The following is an 8,979-nucleotide window of genomic DNA, read 5'->3' as shown; positions in this document are numbered from 1 at the left end:
TTATGTGTGCACGTGAACGCCCACTGACAATTGTAATTACCACTGAAGAGATGTGGGCATTCTAATTATGATTATGTCGCTGGGTTGTTTTGTAACTTGAAACATGAAAAACTTTGTTTCATTATTCCCGTCCGACAAATGATTAAACATATATATTTACTAAAGGATAGTAGCTGCGCGTTGGGCAAAAGAAAAGTTTTTGCTATTTATTATCCTTTTAGTTTTGTATTTATTTTAGGAGTATATTAATTTAATAATATGTGGTCAGTGGTTTAATTTTATTTTTCTTTTGACTCGGTCTTTTGTGGATGTGATTGGCAAAAGTCAATTTTATATCCTTGTAAACGAGATATTAAATTTAAATTTATTTATCTTTGCTTCTTTTTATCTTTTTATTCGTCTATACTAAATATTATACAAATAATGTAATAATGAATGAAAATATCAATAAAATTTAAATTATAATAATATTTATGTAATTAGTTTTTTAAAGATTATATTGATTGTTATTATATTGAAAATGTAAATTAGTAATTTTATAAATAATAATGTATTGAGTATTTAGCACTGATATTATTATTATTATTTAAATATACATATATAAATAACATAATTAAATTTTATATATATATATATATATATATATATATATTCATTTTACAAATTTTTTTTTCCCAATATCACAATAGTTAATAGTAGCATATATCATTAAAATGTAGTTTAGTAAAATATAATCTTCAATTAGAGTCTTATAAGTCATTCAACGATCTTATTCTTTTTAGACACTTGTTTGTTACATAATTTTTGTAATGCATATGTACGGGTTTTAATAATACTTTACCTGTGTTATAAAATTTATGCGTTTAACATTAGCTTTATTCTATGATATTACTATTCAACAACTATTTTTTAACATTATTTTTTAATAATTTTTTTCTTTCTATTTTTCTATTTTTTTCCAATAGGCAGGGACTCATGCTCCAAAAGAGCTCTTGTTATATATAATCTTACTAAACTCAAATTTTAGCCCAATTACAATTATAATGGTTTTGAGTTTTTAATGTAGAATATTTGCACCTGCTGAATATACGTTTGAAATGTGCTATCAATCAATTTTTAATAGTAAATTTGAATATCAATTAAAGAACACAAGACACTAGTACCCCCTTTTATTTTTTTCTTTGCAAGCTTTTGACTTGGACATACGGATGAATTCTTGCAATGTTCTGAGCATCTAAGAGTTTTTCACACATGTTATTGATGAGTATGCTGGAGCTTCATCTACGACGTCGGCGGTTGGAGATGTCTCTTCCTTTTCAACCAAGCTTATTTTCAAACTACACGTGTTGAAGTTCTTTTTCCTTTTATGGTTTATGGACTACTTTGAGGATTGTTGATGTTGTTGATAGAGCTTTTTGCTGCTAGGGGAATGCTCTCATTGGGATATTCTCGGGCTTTTGTTCAAATATTTGCGCTGTTCGATGTTGGGCTCTTAAAAGATGGCACATCTTTAATCAAATTTGAGTGGCTACTATGTTGAATAGATTTTTTTCCTATTTTCCTTCCAAATCGTTTAGGATTGCATGTTTACCTTGTAGGGATCTCTCATTTTGGTTCCTTCTACCTTATAGGTATTGGAAAAGTAGAACAACCGAAATAAAGAGGAGAAAGAAAGAACTTTCAGTTTAATTTTACTGAATAATAGATGCAAATTTATACAACCGCTTGACCCAACAACATTTCTAAATGACTGCTAATTAGATTGACAACAAACTACTTCATGATTGACAACACACACACACTTGATAGCTAACTGAAATTTATGGACACCTAACTCAAACACATCTATAATAAACACTTGATTCAAACTAGAACTCTTTGACTCAAACCTAAACTAAACTTTTGTTGCCAACAACTCAACAAGGTTTGCCACATGTGCAACAATTATTATTGATTACTACTGGAACATTATCTCCTAACGCCTCCACTTAATGTGACAACTTAAGGAAACATTGTGTAGAAATTATACTTTGAAAATATGTCATAGAGGAGTAAGAGTTTCTCATAGTTATGCTGCTATCGTCCAACTTTGAAACACCATTAGACACACTATCTCCACATGAAATGTCTCATAACCCTTGTAAAGGTACAATGCCAAGCTTCCAGACTTCTAGATCTCCCCGGACTATTGGACACACCATCTCCACATGGAATGTCTCATAATCCTCGTAAAGGTATAGCTTCTTTGATCCTATAGCACCTCAAACTATTGAAGCATGCATCTAGCCTCTACCACATCTTTTCCTATTTTTCAAAGCATTGATCTCTTCAAAATCAAACAAAATTTTCAATAAAAACATAATCATCCGGTGGTTCTTCTCTTGGCCTCATCTTCTTAGCAACTTCTTCATTAACAGATAGAACTTAATAGGAAGATAGCTCCGATACCATATTGGAAAAATATAACAATAGAAACAAAACAAAGAAAGAAAGAACTTCCACCTTAATTTTATTAAATAATAGATGCAAACTTATACAACTTGACCCAACACCATTCCTAAATGACTGCTAATTAGATTGACAACAGACTACTTCATGATTGACAACACACAAACTTGACAGCTAACTGAAACTTATGGACACCTAACTCAAACACATCTACAATTAGAACTTGATTCAAACTAGAACTTTTGACTCATACCTAAACTAAACTTGTTTTTCCAGCAACTCAACAAGGTTTGCGACATGTGCAACAATTATTATTGACTACCGTTGGAACATTAACTCCAACAGTAGGGATATCCTTTTACTTCCTTGGTAAATTTCTCTTTGATGAAGTGGTATTTGGTTTCTACTAGGGATAAACTCAATAGTCTCTATTTGAGTTAGGCTCCTACAACTACCTTTTAGACACTGGGAAAGAGAGACAATACAAGGTTTCATCAAATGTTTTTATCAATTTTTATTTGTTGTTAATATCACAATATCTATAAAGCATTTGGTTTTTGCCAAATTCCACGGGGTGATGATTTTGATAAGGTTATTCCAAATGCTTTAAATTTTTGTACCAAATTGGTGTTGAGGAGCAGAGAATTCTCTACTACTAATCGTTGTAGGCTTGCTTTCATTATCATAAAGTTTGACACTTTTCCAAATTGTGTTAGGACTTGAAAAGAAATTCATAATAGGCCAAGTTATATCATTTCCAATCCCAATCTTTGAAAAGAGGCCTAAAACATTGGTAAAGAGAATTCCGCTATTAGGAATAAACAAAAGGATTGGAAGTTTACGATTATCGATCCTAGTAGAAGTGCTTAGGGGCTTTTCATGCACAAGAGAAAACCAAATGTTGTCTTTTTGTTCTTTAGTTGTGGAAATGCTTTGGGTCCTTCATGTACAAGAAAAAACTAGATACTATGTTCTCCTTTACTTGTGCTTGGCTCAATGAAAATAGTCTAGCTGGCTCTCACAATTCAGGCTTGATGTTCCTTTAGTGCTATTTGGAGAAATATTGGTACAAACTTTTTTAATCTTTGTTTTTTTCCCTTTGTTATGAGTAGTTCGCTTCTTGGGGTTACTTTTACTTTTAGGCCTATTTTGTTGGGATTTGACTATTCTCCATACAAAATGTATCATTGACCAAATTTTGTTAAACGAAAAGCCTAATGCATTTTTTGTAGAATTTTCAGTACTTATTCTTAATGATCTACATATTTTGGGGTAGAAAACAAATTGGAAAAAAAAAAAAAACGTGTTCTCATCGAAAAAAAGTTATTTTTTTCTTTTTGTCTCTTTTTTTGGTACATTTATCTAGAGATTAACGAGCACCTTTTTGTCACTGGTCTTGGTCTCACACTTTTGCGATCTTTTCTTGACCTACAAGGTTTCAAGAGTCCTTTCAAACCACCACCTAGTATATTTATAGCTATGATCAGTTTTTAATGTAATAAAATATAACTTTTGACTCTTATTGTACAATTAATAGTTAAGAGTCACTTGTAGTAATTGATTGAAAATCACAAACCTTTTTTTCTTTTAAATCAATTCAATATTAATGAAGTAATCAAATAAATCTAATATATACGACTTAGCTTTATAATAATAAAGCTTAATTTGAAATGAGTGGCTTAGAGTGACTTAGCTCCTCTAAGGGCTAGGTTATGATCAATGTGTCTTCATTTCCAATAGCTCCTTCATTTTTAAAGTCACCATTAAATTTTGGGTTGCTAGGATTTGTTCTAATTAAAATTTCTTCTATTGAGCCTTATCCAAGTAAATTGTAATATGAAATAAGAGGGTTAAAATGACTCAACTCCTCTAGAGTGGTACATGACTAACATGTCCTACTTTTCTTAGGCATTTACTGTTTACAAAATCTCTATTGAATTTTGGGTTGTTATAATCTTTTTAATTAGATTTTTTTTTGTTATTATTATTCTAGTTTTGTTAGTATATATGGTGTATTGGTGTCGACCTTCACTTATGGGTATATATATATATATATATATATATATAGGGAGTTATGCCCTACTATTCTATAGCTGCCTGGTAGGTCGAGTCCTCGGAGTCATTATTGTATTATAGACGTAATATGTTGGGTGGGTCAATGGCATTGATTGTAGAACCTTTCTCAATGACCAAGCCTCCTTTAGAATAGTAGGGCCACCTTGAATGAGAACTCTAGATTAGATAATTGCCCCAAGTGATGCACAGTCACCTTGAATGTGGCCCCTATGCCTATGACATAATGGGATAGGGAGATCAGCCCGAATGTCATAATGCGGAGGAGCCCAATGGACGTTGTGTCAAATGTGTGTGTGTGTGTATTTGGTACAATCACTTGTTAAGCCATTGCTTATTTTTCTTTTTGCATTGAATGCTTCCTTCATTTTCTTAAATTTTTTTTTGGCTTTCATTTGGTTGCATATTTATTTGAGTTTGAAAAGTTTTTTTACAATTGACTCCTATTTGGTTTCATATGCAAGCACATGAATCACTTTCATGTTTCTACCCATTAGAATCCTTGGATTTGAAGTCCCTTTTTATATTTATATTTACTTTTTTATTTTTTCACTTGTTCTATTTACTCAAATTTTGTCCTAGACATGATGATAACCTAAAATGAGCTTCAACAAAGATTTAGTGTTTATCATGTAAGAAATTTTTATGGCATTGCCTTGGTTTTTGCTTCTTTTTTAGTCAAACCTAGGTTTTAGGTAGATGGATTACTGATCAATTGGTGGGACACAAACTTGGTTTTGAAGTATGCTTACAAGCTTTCAAATGGGTTTCTGAAATGGTAATTAGTTTTTCTATATGTTCAATGAGTGAAAAGTTATCACCCAAGAACTCACTAGATAGGGCTAGTTGGGGCCACTAGGCCTATTTAGGAATGGTTAGAGAATCTAAATAAATTGGTGTTTTGGGGTTGAGTATATGAGTGAATCTTGTTGTATTCAAGTGTTTGAAGGCATCCAAGATTTTTTTATGGTGTCTATAACGATTGGTCTGTAGTTATGGTTTGAGCATATTGGTATCAGAGCAAGTCTAGTTGCTAGTAACAAGGACTTGATGTATGTTGGAAGCAGAAAGTGAGGCAGAGGCTAGCATAATGCCTCCAAAGGGGATGACTGTAGAAGTATCCAAGAGGTTTTAGGAAATGGAAGAGAGGTCATGGAGGTTGAGAAGGAAAAAAAGGAAAAAGAAGAGAGGAAGGATGAAGATGAATCTAAAGTGGAAGATGAGGAAGATGTAAATCCTCCAAATGAAGATTAAAAAGAAGAAACTACTAATGAGAATATCCCACAATCAGTGAGAAAGGAGTTTACTTATGCAAGGATGGACCTCCCTATTTATGATGGAAAGATAGACCTTGATTAAGTTCCTGAGTGGGTGGATGCGCTCAACAACTAATTTGATTATAAGGAGATGCTAGAAGATAAGATATTTGAATTTGCTAAAACATAGTTGAAGGGATCTACACTGACATGGTGGAACTAATGAGAGAGGGTGAAGAAAAGAAGAAGAATGATTAACTCACGAGAAATGATGGTAAGTAGGATTAGGGCCCAATTCCTACTTGTAGACTATGCGATCCAAATCTATCGAAAGATGCATAATTTGAAGTAGAAAGAGATAGATGTATCTTCATACAAAAAACAATTCCATAAACTCTTAATCATATGTGACTAATGTGGAAAATAAAAAGGATAACACTACACAGTATCTCAATGGATTGAGATTCATTTTGCAAGATGAGATTATTTTGATAAACCAAAGGACTGTTGATAAGTGCTTCCAAATAGCCTTAAGGGTAGAAGAGAAGCTAAGGATCAAAGATTAAGGATCAAAGATAAGCAAACAAGTAGAGGTAGAGGGAAGAACTTTAGGGAAGACATAATTTTGGAGGAAGAGGACAATTTTAGAGACCACATGATGAATCGAGTCATATTGAGTAGGGGGGATACAAGTTTGAGAGGATTTTTTGAGGAAGGAGACCTAATGTCAAAGGTAGATTTGGAGCACTAGAAAGAGTGTCAAATACCCTTACTGGAAGATGTTACAATTGCAATTTGATAGGACATATTGAGAATAAGTGGCTTGAGAAGTAGTCATCAAATACCCAAGGAGGAAAGAGGAGAAACCACTTGATCTATTAAGATGAAGAAAATGTGACTTCTCCAATGGTGAACATCACTATAGAGGTGGGAGAATCCCTCATGTTCAAGAGGACATTGCCCAAAGTCTCTGCAACCAAAGGACCAAAACAAAAGAAATATTTATTGAGGTTCAACTGTAATGTCCAAGGTACATTTTGTAAGGTAATTGTTGTTATAGGTTCAACACATAATCTTGTGTCTCTTGAAATGGTAGAAGAGCTAAAGTTGAGAAGAATTCCTCATGTAAGTACTTATAACATGTCATGGTTAAGCAAGGGATACTAAGTATTAGTTAATGATAGATAATGGGTAGACTCTAAAATACGAGGCTATAAGGATAATAGTCTACGTGACATCATCCTTATGGATACAAGTCACCTACTCTTGGGAAGACCTTGGGAATTTGACAGAAAGACCAAGCACAATGGAGAGTTAAATACTTGTCTAATCACAAAAGGGAGTCACATATAATCTGTTGCCACTTGTAAAAGAAAGAAACCATGTTCATGCAAGGCTTGATGTACTAATGGTAGGAGAAAAGGAGTTCCTAGAGACGCTAAAGAAGAGAGATGGTGTAGTTTATGCCTTGGTGTTGAAACCCAATGAGAAGTCTAAGTTTGCTAGATATTGTGAAGGAAAAAGTCCTTAGAGAGGTACAATATTTGTTGGAAAAGTACAACGACATCATTTTTGATGAGATACCTAAATTCTCTAACCCCTTTCTGATATATTAGTCACCATATAGACCTTATCCCTAGTGGTACATTTTCAAACAAAGCAGCTTATAGAATGACCCCTTCACAAAATGTAGAGATTGCAAGGTAGGTGTAAGAGTTTCTAGATAAGAGATTGGTTAGGGAAATTGAGTCCATGTGCAGCCCCAATTGTGGTAGCTCCCAAAAAGGATGACAAGTGGAGGCTATGCATTAATTGAAGAGCTGTAAAAAAAAAAACAATAATATACAATTCCCCTATGCCCAAAATTAAAAACTTAATGGTTTCCATAAGAGGAGCATTTTATTTTTCTAAAATTGACCTCAAAAGTGGCTACCATCAGATAAGGATAAGGTAAGGGGATGAATGGAAAACTAATTTTAAGACCAATGAATACCTAGATGAGTGCTTTGTCATGCCTTTTTTCCTTTGTAATGCCCCAATAAATTTTATGCACCTCATGAATAAGGTATTGAAGCCATTTATAGATATTTTTGTCATTGTTTATCTTGATGACATATTGGTGTTTAGCAGGTCCACAAAAGAGCACCTAAAACACTTGGATATGGTTTCAAGAAAGCTACATGAGGAGAAGCCGATGACTAACCTAGATAAGTTTTATTTTATGAAGAAACTTGTGTATTTTGGATTTTCCATCTCAAAGCAAGATTTGAAGATGGACCCCTCCAAAGTTGAAGCTATTTTGAACTCTCCCACTCCAAAGTTAGTTGGTGATGTAAGGAGTTTCAATGGATTGGCCACCTTCTATAGAATGTTCATCAAGAAATTTAGTCATATCTATGCACCCATATTGGAGACCATTGAAGGAGGACATAAGTATAAATTCTCTTGGATAGATGTTGCAAGCAAGGATAGCACATCAACCCATCCTAGTGTTTCTTGATTTTAATTATTTTTATAGTATAGAATGTGATGCAAGCAATATGACAATTAGTGTAGTCTTAAGTCAAGGGGGTATTCTAGTGGCCTTCTTCAGTGGAAAACAAAATGAGGCTAAAAGAAAATATTCATCTTCTAATTTGGAATTATATTCCATGGTTCAAGCATTGAAAAAAATGGAAAAACTACCTACTACTTAGAGAGTTTATAATGTATACTGATAACCATGAACTAAGTTTTCTCAATGGTCATGAAAAGTTGAACCACAAACATATGAAATGGGTTGATGCATATACTTCCACGAATAAACATAAGAAGGAGCAATAAAATAAAGTAAAAAATGCTCTCAATAGGAGAGCCATGACAATGTAGGAAGTTCAATTTTAGAGTGTTAGCACAACATCCCTTAAAGACATGTACAAATGTGATGAAGACCTTGAGGTGGCTTATGAGATTTGCAACAAATTTTAAGGCTCTTTTCATGTTGAATACTCTGATTTTGTGATTCATGATGGATTATTTTTGAAAGGAAGTTAGTTATGTGTACCTAGGTGTTCTACGAGGAAAATAAATCATAAGGGAGAAGAATTATGGGTGCTTAGGTATATATTTTGGTATGAGTAAGATAAAAAAACAAGTTAAATGATTCTACTTATGGTGTAGGATGTAGATAAACATCATAAAGATTTTGGAAAGTTGTCTTATT

Source organism: Cupressus sempervirens, chromosome 7 (assembly GCF_028749045.1).
Source record: "Cupressus sempervirens isolate cs-2001-9-10 chromosome 7, ASM2874904v1, whole genome shotgun sequence".
NCBI lineage: Eukaryota > Viridiplantae > Streptophyta > Pinopsida > Cupressales > Cupressaceae > Cupressus > Cupressus sempervirens.
Note: the sequence above shows the minus strand (reverse complement) of the source record.